We start from the raw sequence: 8,970 nt of genomic DNA on the forward strand, positions 1-8,970 counted from the left end.
ACTGCACTCCAGCCTGGGCAGCAGAGCAAGACTCCGTCTCAAAAAAAAAAAAAAAAAAAAAAAAAAAAAAAAAAAAAATACAAAAATTAGCCGGGCATGGTGGTGGGCGCCTGTAATCCTAGCAACTGGGGAGGCTGAGGCAGGAAAATTGCTTAAACCCGGGAGGCGGAATTTGCAGTGGGCCAAGATCACACCATTACACTCCAGTCTGGGTGACAGAGCAAGACTCCAGTGTGGTGGAGAGAGTGGGGAAGCAGGAAAGGGTGGGTGGGTGTTGATGTCAGGAGATGGACGGAGGGGCACGTGGCACAGGGCCAGGTAAGGCACTGCCGAGACTGTGGCTCTGGGCGGTAGGGTGCTGTGAAGGGCTGAATAACGGGCCCCCAGTGACGTCTACATCCTAATCCCCTGTGAATGTTACGTTATATGACAAAAGAACGCAGCTGTGATTAAGTTCAGGATCCTGCTTTTGGGAGATATCCTGGGTTGCCCTGGCAGGCTCTTCATGTAATCACACAGGTCCTTATAATCAAGAAGGACACAGGAAGCGTGAGTCAGAGGGGCTATGACAACAAAGGAAGCAAAGCCCTTTGAAGATGGGAAAAGGAGCCGAAAGTCAAGGCAGCACTTCAGAGTCAGAACAATTCAGTGTGAGAAAGATTCTGTGGGCCATTGTGAGTGTTGAAGACAGAAGGGGGCCATGAGCCAAGGAATGCAAGAAACTTCTAGAAGCTGGAAGAGGGCCAAGCTCGGTGGCTCACGCCTGCAGTCCCAGCACTTTGGGAGGCCATGGTGGGAGGATCACTTGAGGCCAGGAGTTGGAGCCCAGCCTGGGCAACATAACAAGACCCCGTCTCTAAAAAAAAAAAAAATCAGAGCCAAGGGTGGTGGCTCACGCTTGTAATCACAGCACTTTGGGAGGCCGAGACAGGGGGATCACTTGAGGTCAGAAGTTCAAGAACCAGCCTGGCCAACAAGGGGAAACCCCATCTCTACTAAACATACAAAAATTAGCCAGGCATGGTGGCGGGCGCCTGTAATCCCAGCTACTGGGGAGGCTGAGGTTGGAGAATCGCTTGAACCCAGGAGGCGGAGGTTGCAGTGAGCCGAGGTCGCGCCACTGCACTCCAGCCTGGGTGACAGAGCGAGACTCCGTCTCAAAAAAAAAAAAAAAAAATCAGAACTAGGGAAAGGCAAGAAAATGGATTCTCTTCCTAGAACTTCCAGAAAGCGACAGTCCCGCTGAAACTTTGGCTTTAGTACAGCAAGACCTCTTTTGGATTCTTGACCTCCAGAACTGTAAGATAAAAAAACTTGTGTTGTTTTAAGCCATTAAACTTGTGGCAATTTTTTTATAGGAAATGGGAAACTAATACAGAGGATGAGGAAGAAATCACAGAAGGAGAAGTTGCATCTCATGCTGATTCAGTATGCAAATACTCCCTGGAAGACTTCTCCATCCCCAGACCACTCCAGACACCCAATGCCTGGGCCTTTGACTGCCTTGCTAAGATGGTCAACCAGGTCAGCCAGGTAGCCAGGGCCCAGGGCTAAGAGTGTGAGGGATTCCACCTTTTCTCTCTCTTCTTTTTTTTTTTTTTTTTTTTTTCTTTTTTAAGACAGAGTCTTGCTCTTTCGCCAAGGCTGGAGTGCAGTGGTGCGATCTCAGTTCACTGCAACCTGCGCCTCCCAGGCTCAAGCAATTCTCTTGCCTCAGCCTACCATGTAGCTGAACTGCAGGTGTGCACCACCTTACCCAGCTACTTTTTTTTTTTTTTTTTGTATTTTCAGTAGAGACGAGTTTCACCATGCTGGCCAGGCTGGTCTCGAACTCCTGGCTCTGCAGGCAGGAGGACTGAAATCCATGGTGGTAAATGCCTGTAATCCTAGCACTTTGGGAGACCAAGGCAGGCGGATTACTTGAGGTCAGGAGTTCAAGACCAGCCTGGCCAACATGCTGAAACACTGTCTCTACTAAAAATACAAAAATTAGCCAGGCATGGTGGTAGGTTGAGGCAGGAGAATCGCTTGAATCCGGGAGACAGAGGTCGCACTGAGCCGATGTCATGCCACTGCACTCCAGCCTGGGCAACAGAGCAACACTCTAGAACAAAACATTGACAGAATTCGGTTCTGGTTTGGATACAGGGGATTGGAGAGAAGAGTGTGCCAATAATTGGTTTGTTCATCATTTCAATGAACATTTATTGAGCATCTGCTGTGGACAGCCCTATTCTAGGCTCTGGGGAGACAGCCATGAACCAGACAGTGATGCCTGCTTTTGGAGAGCTGCCCTGCTAGTGGGAGAAAGACCACAGACAAAGCGCATGGAACACAATGTCAGGGGTGATGAAGCTGTGAAGGAATGGAGCACATGCTGGAACTGGCATGCTGAAGAGGTGCTGGAGAGGGTCAACTCCTGGGGGACTGCTTCGAGCAATGGGAGGGTGTGGAGCAGGGGAGTTGTGCACACTGCAACTGGGCCAGGTTTGCAAGAGAAATCAAGACATGGCCACACAAACACTTCTGTGTGAATGTTCACAGCAGCACTATTCACAGTAGCCAAAAAGTAGAAATAACCCAAATGTCCATGAGCAGATGAATGGGTTTTTTGTTTGTTTTGTTTATGTTTTTGTTTTTGTTTTGAGACAGAGTCTCGCTGTGCTGCCCAGACTGGAGTGCAATGGCACAATCTCGGCTCACTGCAACCTCCACCTCCTGAGTTCAAGCCATTCTCCTGCCTCAGCCTCCTGAGTAGCTGGGACTTCAGGCGTGCACCACCATGCCTGGCTAATTTTTGTATTTTTAGTGTAGACGCGGCTTCACCATGTTGGCCAGGCTGGTCTCAAACTCCTGACCTCAAGTGATCCACCCGCCTCGGCCTCCCAAAGTGCTGATTATAGGCGTGAGCCACCGCACTCAGCTGGATATGTATTTTTTTAAATAGAGATGGGGTCTCACTATATTGCCCAGGCTGGTCTTAAACTTCTGGGTCAAGCAATCCTCCTGCCTCAGCTTCCCAAAGTGCTGGGATTATAAGCATGAGCCATCACTTCCAGTCAGGATAAATGAATAAACATACATGGTACAGTCAGCCTGGCACAGTGGCTCATGCCTATAATCCCAGCACTTTGGGAGGCCGAGGTGGACCAGATCACCTTAGGTCAGGAGTTTGAGACCAGCCTGGCCAACATGGAGAAACCCCGTCTCTACAAAAATGCAAAAATTAGCCGGGTGTGGTGGCAGGTGCCTGTAATCTCAGCTACTCGGGAGGGTGAGGCAGGAGAATTGCTTGAACCTGGGAGGTAGAGGTTGCAGTGAGCCGAGATTGTGCCACCGCACTCCAGCCTGGGCAAAAAGAGTGAGACTCTGTCAGACTCTGTCAAAAAATATATATATGGTACAGTCATGCACCACATAATATTTCCATCAACCACTGACCACGTATATGACAGTGGTCCCGTAAGATTATAATACTTTTTTTGTTTGTTTGTTGTTTTGTTTTGTTTGTTTGTTTTAGAGAAGGTCTCACTCTGTTGCCCAGGCTGGGGTGCACTGGCACAATCTCAGCTCGCTGCACCCTCCACCTCCTGGGTTCAAATGATTCTCCTGCCTCAACTTCCTGAATAGCTGGGATTACAGGTGTGCACCACCATGTCCAGCTAATTTTTGTATTTTTAGTAAAGTCAGGATTTCATCATGTTGGCCAGGCTGGTCTCGAACTCCTGACCTCAAGTGATCCACGTGCCTTGGCCTCCCAAAGTGCTGGGATTACAGGCAGGAGCCAGGACACCTGGCTGTCATACCGTATTTTTACTGTATCTTTTCTATGATTAGATACACGAATATTTATCATTGTGCTACAATTGCCTACAGTTTTCAGTGCAGCCACAGACTGTGCAAGTTTGTAACCTAGGAGCAATAGGGTACTAGGTGTGTAGCAGGCTCTACCATCTAGGTTTGTGTAAACACATTCTATGATGTTCACACAACAATGAAATCGCCTAAGGACTCATTTCTCAGAACATATCCTCATCATGAAGTGATGCATGGCTGTATTATCCAGTGGAACATTATTCAGCCATGAAAATAAATGAAGCCCTGACACATACTGCAGCAAAGAAGACCCTGAAAACGCTGTGCTAAGTGCAGGAAGCCAGACGCAAAGGACTCCATATGGTAGGATCCCATTTCTATGAAATGGCCAGGTGATTCATCAAGACAAGAAGTGGATGTAGTAGTTGTTAGGGTTGGGGGGGAGGGCGGAATGAGGAAGTGACTGCTCGTGGATACAAGCTTTATCTTAGGGGTGATAGGATGTTCTCAATTTTTTGTTTGTTTTATTTTGTTTTGTTTTTTGAGATGGAGTCTTGCTCGTTCACCCAGGCTGGCACGATCTCAGCTCACTGCAACCTCCGCCTCCCAGGTTCAAGCGGTTCTCCTGCCTCAGCCTCCCGAGTAGCTGGGATTATAGGTGTATGCCACCACACCTGGCTAATTTTTGTATTTTTAGTAGAGACAGGGTTTGTTGGCCAGGCTGGTCTCGAACTCCTGAGCTCAGGCAATCTGCCCACCTCAGTCTCCCAAAATGCTGGGATTACAGGCATGAGCCACTACATCCAGCCATGTCCTCAAATTGATTGTAACAACGGCTGCGCAACTCTGTGAATACGCTACAAGCTCTTGAAGTGAGCCCTTTATTTTGGTTTTGTTTTCGTTTTAAGAGACAGGGTCTTGCTCTTTCACCCAGGCTGGAGTGCAGTGGTTGCGATCTGGGCTCATTGCAGCCTCAACCTCCTGGGCTCAAGTGGTCCTCCTTCTTCAGACTCCTGAGTAGCTAGGATTACAGGCATGCACCACCATGCCCAGGTAATTTTTGTACTTTTAGTAGACATGGGGTTTCGCCACCTTGCCCAGGCTGGTCTCGAACTCCTGACCGCAAGTGATCTGCTTGCCTTGGCCTCCCAAAGTGCTGGGATTACAGGTGTGAGCCATGGCACTCAGCCCGCATTGTATACTTTACATGGATGAATTGTGTGATGTATGAATTACACCTCAAAACTGTTTAAAAAAGAAGGAAGGATGGAGCCTTTCTGAACCTATTCTGGTTCAGAGGCTGCCAGATTCGCAAAATACTTTTAAAAAGAAAGAAAGAAATGGGGTGGGGGAGGGAGGAGGAGTGGGGGGTGGGAAGAGGTGGAGAAAGAAAAGAAAGAGAAAGAAAAAAACAAAGAAAGAAAGCGAGGAGGGAAAGAGGGAGGGAGAGTGGAGGGAGAAAGCAGGCGGGTTTGAGAATTCAGTCCTGAGTCTGCAGAAGCGGACAGCTGGAGACCGGGGTCGGGGTGTGGGAGTGGGGACAGTGAACATGAGTGCGCCTTGTAGCACCTGACTCATTGTCGCTCCAGAAATGTCACCTTCTTTTACTGTTTGGGGTTTGTGCTTATTGGGTCGTCACTATTGCCAGACTTGCTGCAAGACAGGGTCAGCCCTGAGCCAGCAGGGGGCAGCAGAGGCCCACACAGACCCAAGCATAAGCGCAGCAGCTACCTGGAGCCCCCCAATGCACCCACCCTGTCTCTGCCCTTCTTTATCCCTCTGGGAACCCAGAGAGTCTATCCAGCTGCCCAAGCCCAAACCTGGACACCTCCCTCCCCACTCTCACTGCAGGCACCAGGCCCTGCCCTCCAGGCCTCTTGAACTTGGCCTTCCCCTGTCCCTGCAGCCCAGCCCTGGTCCAGGCAGCTTCTCTCCTCTCCCTGCCCCAGCCTCCCACCCGGACTCCTCCCGACTCCCATTTTCCTACCACAAAGCAGCCCAAAGGATCTTTCTAAAGCCCAAATTCAACCTAGCCCCTTCCTGCTCAAAACCATCCGTGGCTCCCCAGCGCCCTTAGAGTCCAAGCTCCTCACCACAGCCTCTAACACCTGCAAAGTCCAGGGGACGCTCAGTCTCACCTCTCAGCACCCACTGCCCTCTCACCCTTGCCCCTGGTCTACAGTCCACCGGTTTTAACTTATTTCTGTTTCCCCACACACTGTGTTCCATCTCACTTCCAGGCCCTTGCACACCCCCAGGCACACAGTTCCACTCTTCCTGCCCACCCCATTCACCCTCCAAGTCTCAACTCATCTCCTCCTCCAGAAAGCCCTCCTTGACTTCCAAGCTTGGTCAGATCCCTCCTGTGAGCTCACCCACCCCAGCCCTGCCCACTCTGGGCCATCACTGCCTGGGGACGGGTCTGTCCCACTGGACTATGAGCCCTATAAACACAAGTACTGTCTCCATCACTGAAGGGCTCCAGCACTGACCAGCACAGGGCAGAGGCCCAAGGAGTGTGGATGCTCATTATACACATCCTTCCCTTTCCCAACCTAGCAGTCCCCATTCATTCATTGATAAACATTTATTGAGCAATTACTATCCCTAGACTCTGTTACATGAACTTGACTGGCATGAGAGAGGTGAAGATGAACCAGCCCAGCTCCTACCCTCAGGAAGCTTGAGGTCTAGTAGGGGAGATGACCTGGAACTAATGTAATAATAATAATTAATAATAAACATTATTGAGCACTTATTATATGCCATGCACTGTGCTAAGGGCTTTACATTTATTCACTGATACCCTCACAACTGTTCTGGAAGGAAGTTTTGCCATTAAAAGTAATGGCAAGCCAGGTGCAATGGTTCACGCCTGTAATCCCAGCACTTTGGGAGGCCAAGGAGGGCAGATCACCTGTCGTGGGGAGTTCAAGACCAGCCTGACCAACGTGGAGAAAACCCTTCTCTACTAAAAATTAGCTGGGCATGGTGGTGCGTGCCTGTAATCCCAGCTACTTGGGAGACTGAGGCAAGAAAATCGCTTGAACCCAGGAGGCAGAGGTTGCGGTGAGCCGAGATCGCGCCATTACACTCCAGCCTGGGCAACAAGAGTGAAACTCCATCTCAAAAAAAAAAAAAAAGAAAAGAAATGGCAAATTGGCCAGGTGCAATGGCTCATGCCTGTAATCTCAGCACTTTGGGAGGCTGAGGCGGGCAAATCACAAGGTCAGGAGTTCAAGACCAGCCTGGTCAACATGGTAAAACCCAGTCTCTACTAAAAATACAAAAATTAGCTGGGCGTGGTGGCAGGTGCCTGTAATCCCAGCTACTTGGGAGACTGAGGCAGAAGAATCGCTTGAACCCAGGAGGTGGAGGTTGCAGGCAGCCGAGATGGTGCCACTGCACTCCAGCCCAGGTGACAGTGCCAGACTCTGTCTCAAAAAAAAAAAAAAACAACTCACACCTGTAATCCCAGCGCTTTGGGAAGCTAAGGCGGGTGGATCATGAGATCAGGAGATTGAGACCATCCTGGCTAACACAGTGAAACTCCATCTCTACTAAAAATATAAAACATTAGCCGGGCGTGGTAGCAGGTGCCTGTAGTCCCAGCTTCTTGGGAGGCTGAGGCAGGAGAATCGCTTGAACCCGGAAGGTAAAAGGTTGCAGTTAGCTGAGATGGTGCCACTGCATTCCAACCTGGGTGACAGAGCAAGACTCTGTCTCAAAAAAAAAAAAAAAAAAGTAATGGCAAAACCGCAATTACTTTTGCACCAACCTAGTACTCTGATTATCCCCATTTTACAGATGAGGAAATTGAGGTTAAGTAAGTGAAGCTGGCCAGGCACAGTGAGTGGCTCATGCCTTTAATCCCCGGACTTTAAAAGGCAAAGGCAGAAGGACCTCTTGAGCTCAGGAGTCCGAGATGAACTTGGGTAACATGGCAAGACCCAGTCTGCACACATAAAAAAAGTATTTATTTACTTTTATTTATTTATTTATTTTGAGATGGAGCCTCTCTCCATCACCCTGGCTAGAGTGCAGTGGCATGATCTCGGCTCACTGCAACCTCTGCCTCCTGGGTTCAAACGATTTCCGGCTTACTTTTGTATTTTTAGTAGAGACAGGGGTTTTACCATGTTGGCCCCACTGGTCTTGAACTCCTGACCTCAAATGATCCACTCACCTCAGTCTCTCAAAGTGCTGGGATTACAGGCGTGAATCACCACACTGGGCCAAAAAAATTTAAAAATTAGCCAGACGTGGTGGTGTGTGCCTGTGGTCCCAGCTGCTTGGGGGACTGAGGTGGAAGGACTACTTAACCCCAAAAGGTCGAGGCTGCGGTGAGCTGTGATTGTGCCACCACACTCCAGCCTGGGCGACAGAGCGAGACCCTGTCTCAAAAAAAAAAAAAAAAAAAGGTGAGGTCACACGGTATCAGTGGACAAGCTGAGAACGAAACCAAAGTCTTTCTAACACCGAAACTTTGTCTTCTGCTCATTCCAACCTGAAAGGAAGGTGAACCAAGATGAAACCCGTGCCCATTCACGCAGGGTCTGTGTGTCCAAGGAGAGCTGTCTGCCCTCTACAAAGGGCACAGAGGAGAGAGTGATGCTTAACCCAAAGGAGGTCTCACTGATGGTGGAATTTCAGGCACTGTGTGTACGTTTGGCCTAATTAGGCTGAGACCAATGTCCTTGACTGGAACTAAGATGCTCCTCCATGCCCATCCTCGGCTCCCAGGCCCTCCACCCAAGTTCTGCCCACCAGGGGACACTGCTTCCCTCTGCCACCTCTTCTTCCCACGAGCCCTGGTACACCCTAGATTCTCAGGGCTGTGGCTCCTTGCTTTACAAATGAGTAAGTTGGTGGCAGGGAAGGAAGTGGGCTGGGCCATGACCAAGAGTCATTATGATTCACGGGGAAAACCCTGCCCTCCCGATTCAACTCTGTGTGCAAAAAGACTTTGTGCGGATTCCCAGGGTCACACAGTCAATGTATGTAGATAGACTACTAGAGGATACACAGCCCCCTCACCACCGTCCACCAACTCCCCCACCCCCGGGTCTGCCTGCAGCCCTGGATGGGGATCCTGTACCTGGGGGAGGTGTGGACAGGTATGGGTTGAGGTTTTGTTTATATGTTGAACACACT

The sequence above is a fragment of the Rhinopithecus roxellana genome, chromosome 12 (genome assembly GCF_007565055.1).
Source record: "Rhinopithecus roxellana isolate Shanxi Qingling chromosome 12, ASM756505v1, whole genome shotgun sequence".
Lineage (NCBI taxonomy): Eukaryota > Metazoa > Chordata > Mammalia > Primates > Cercopithecidae > Rhinopithecus > Rhinopithecus roxellana.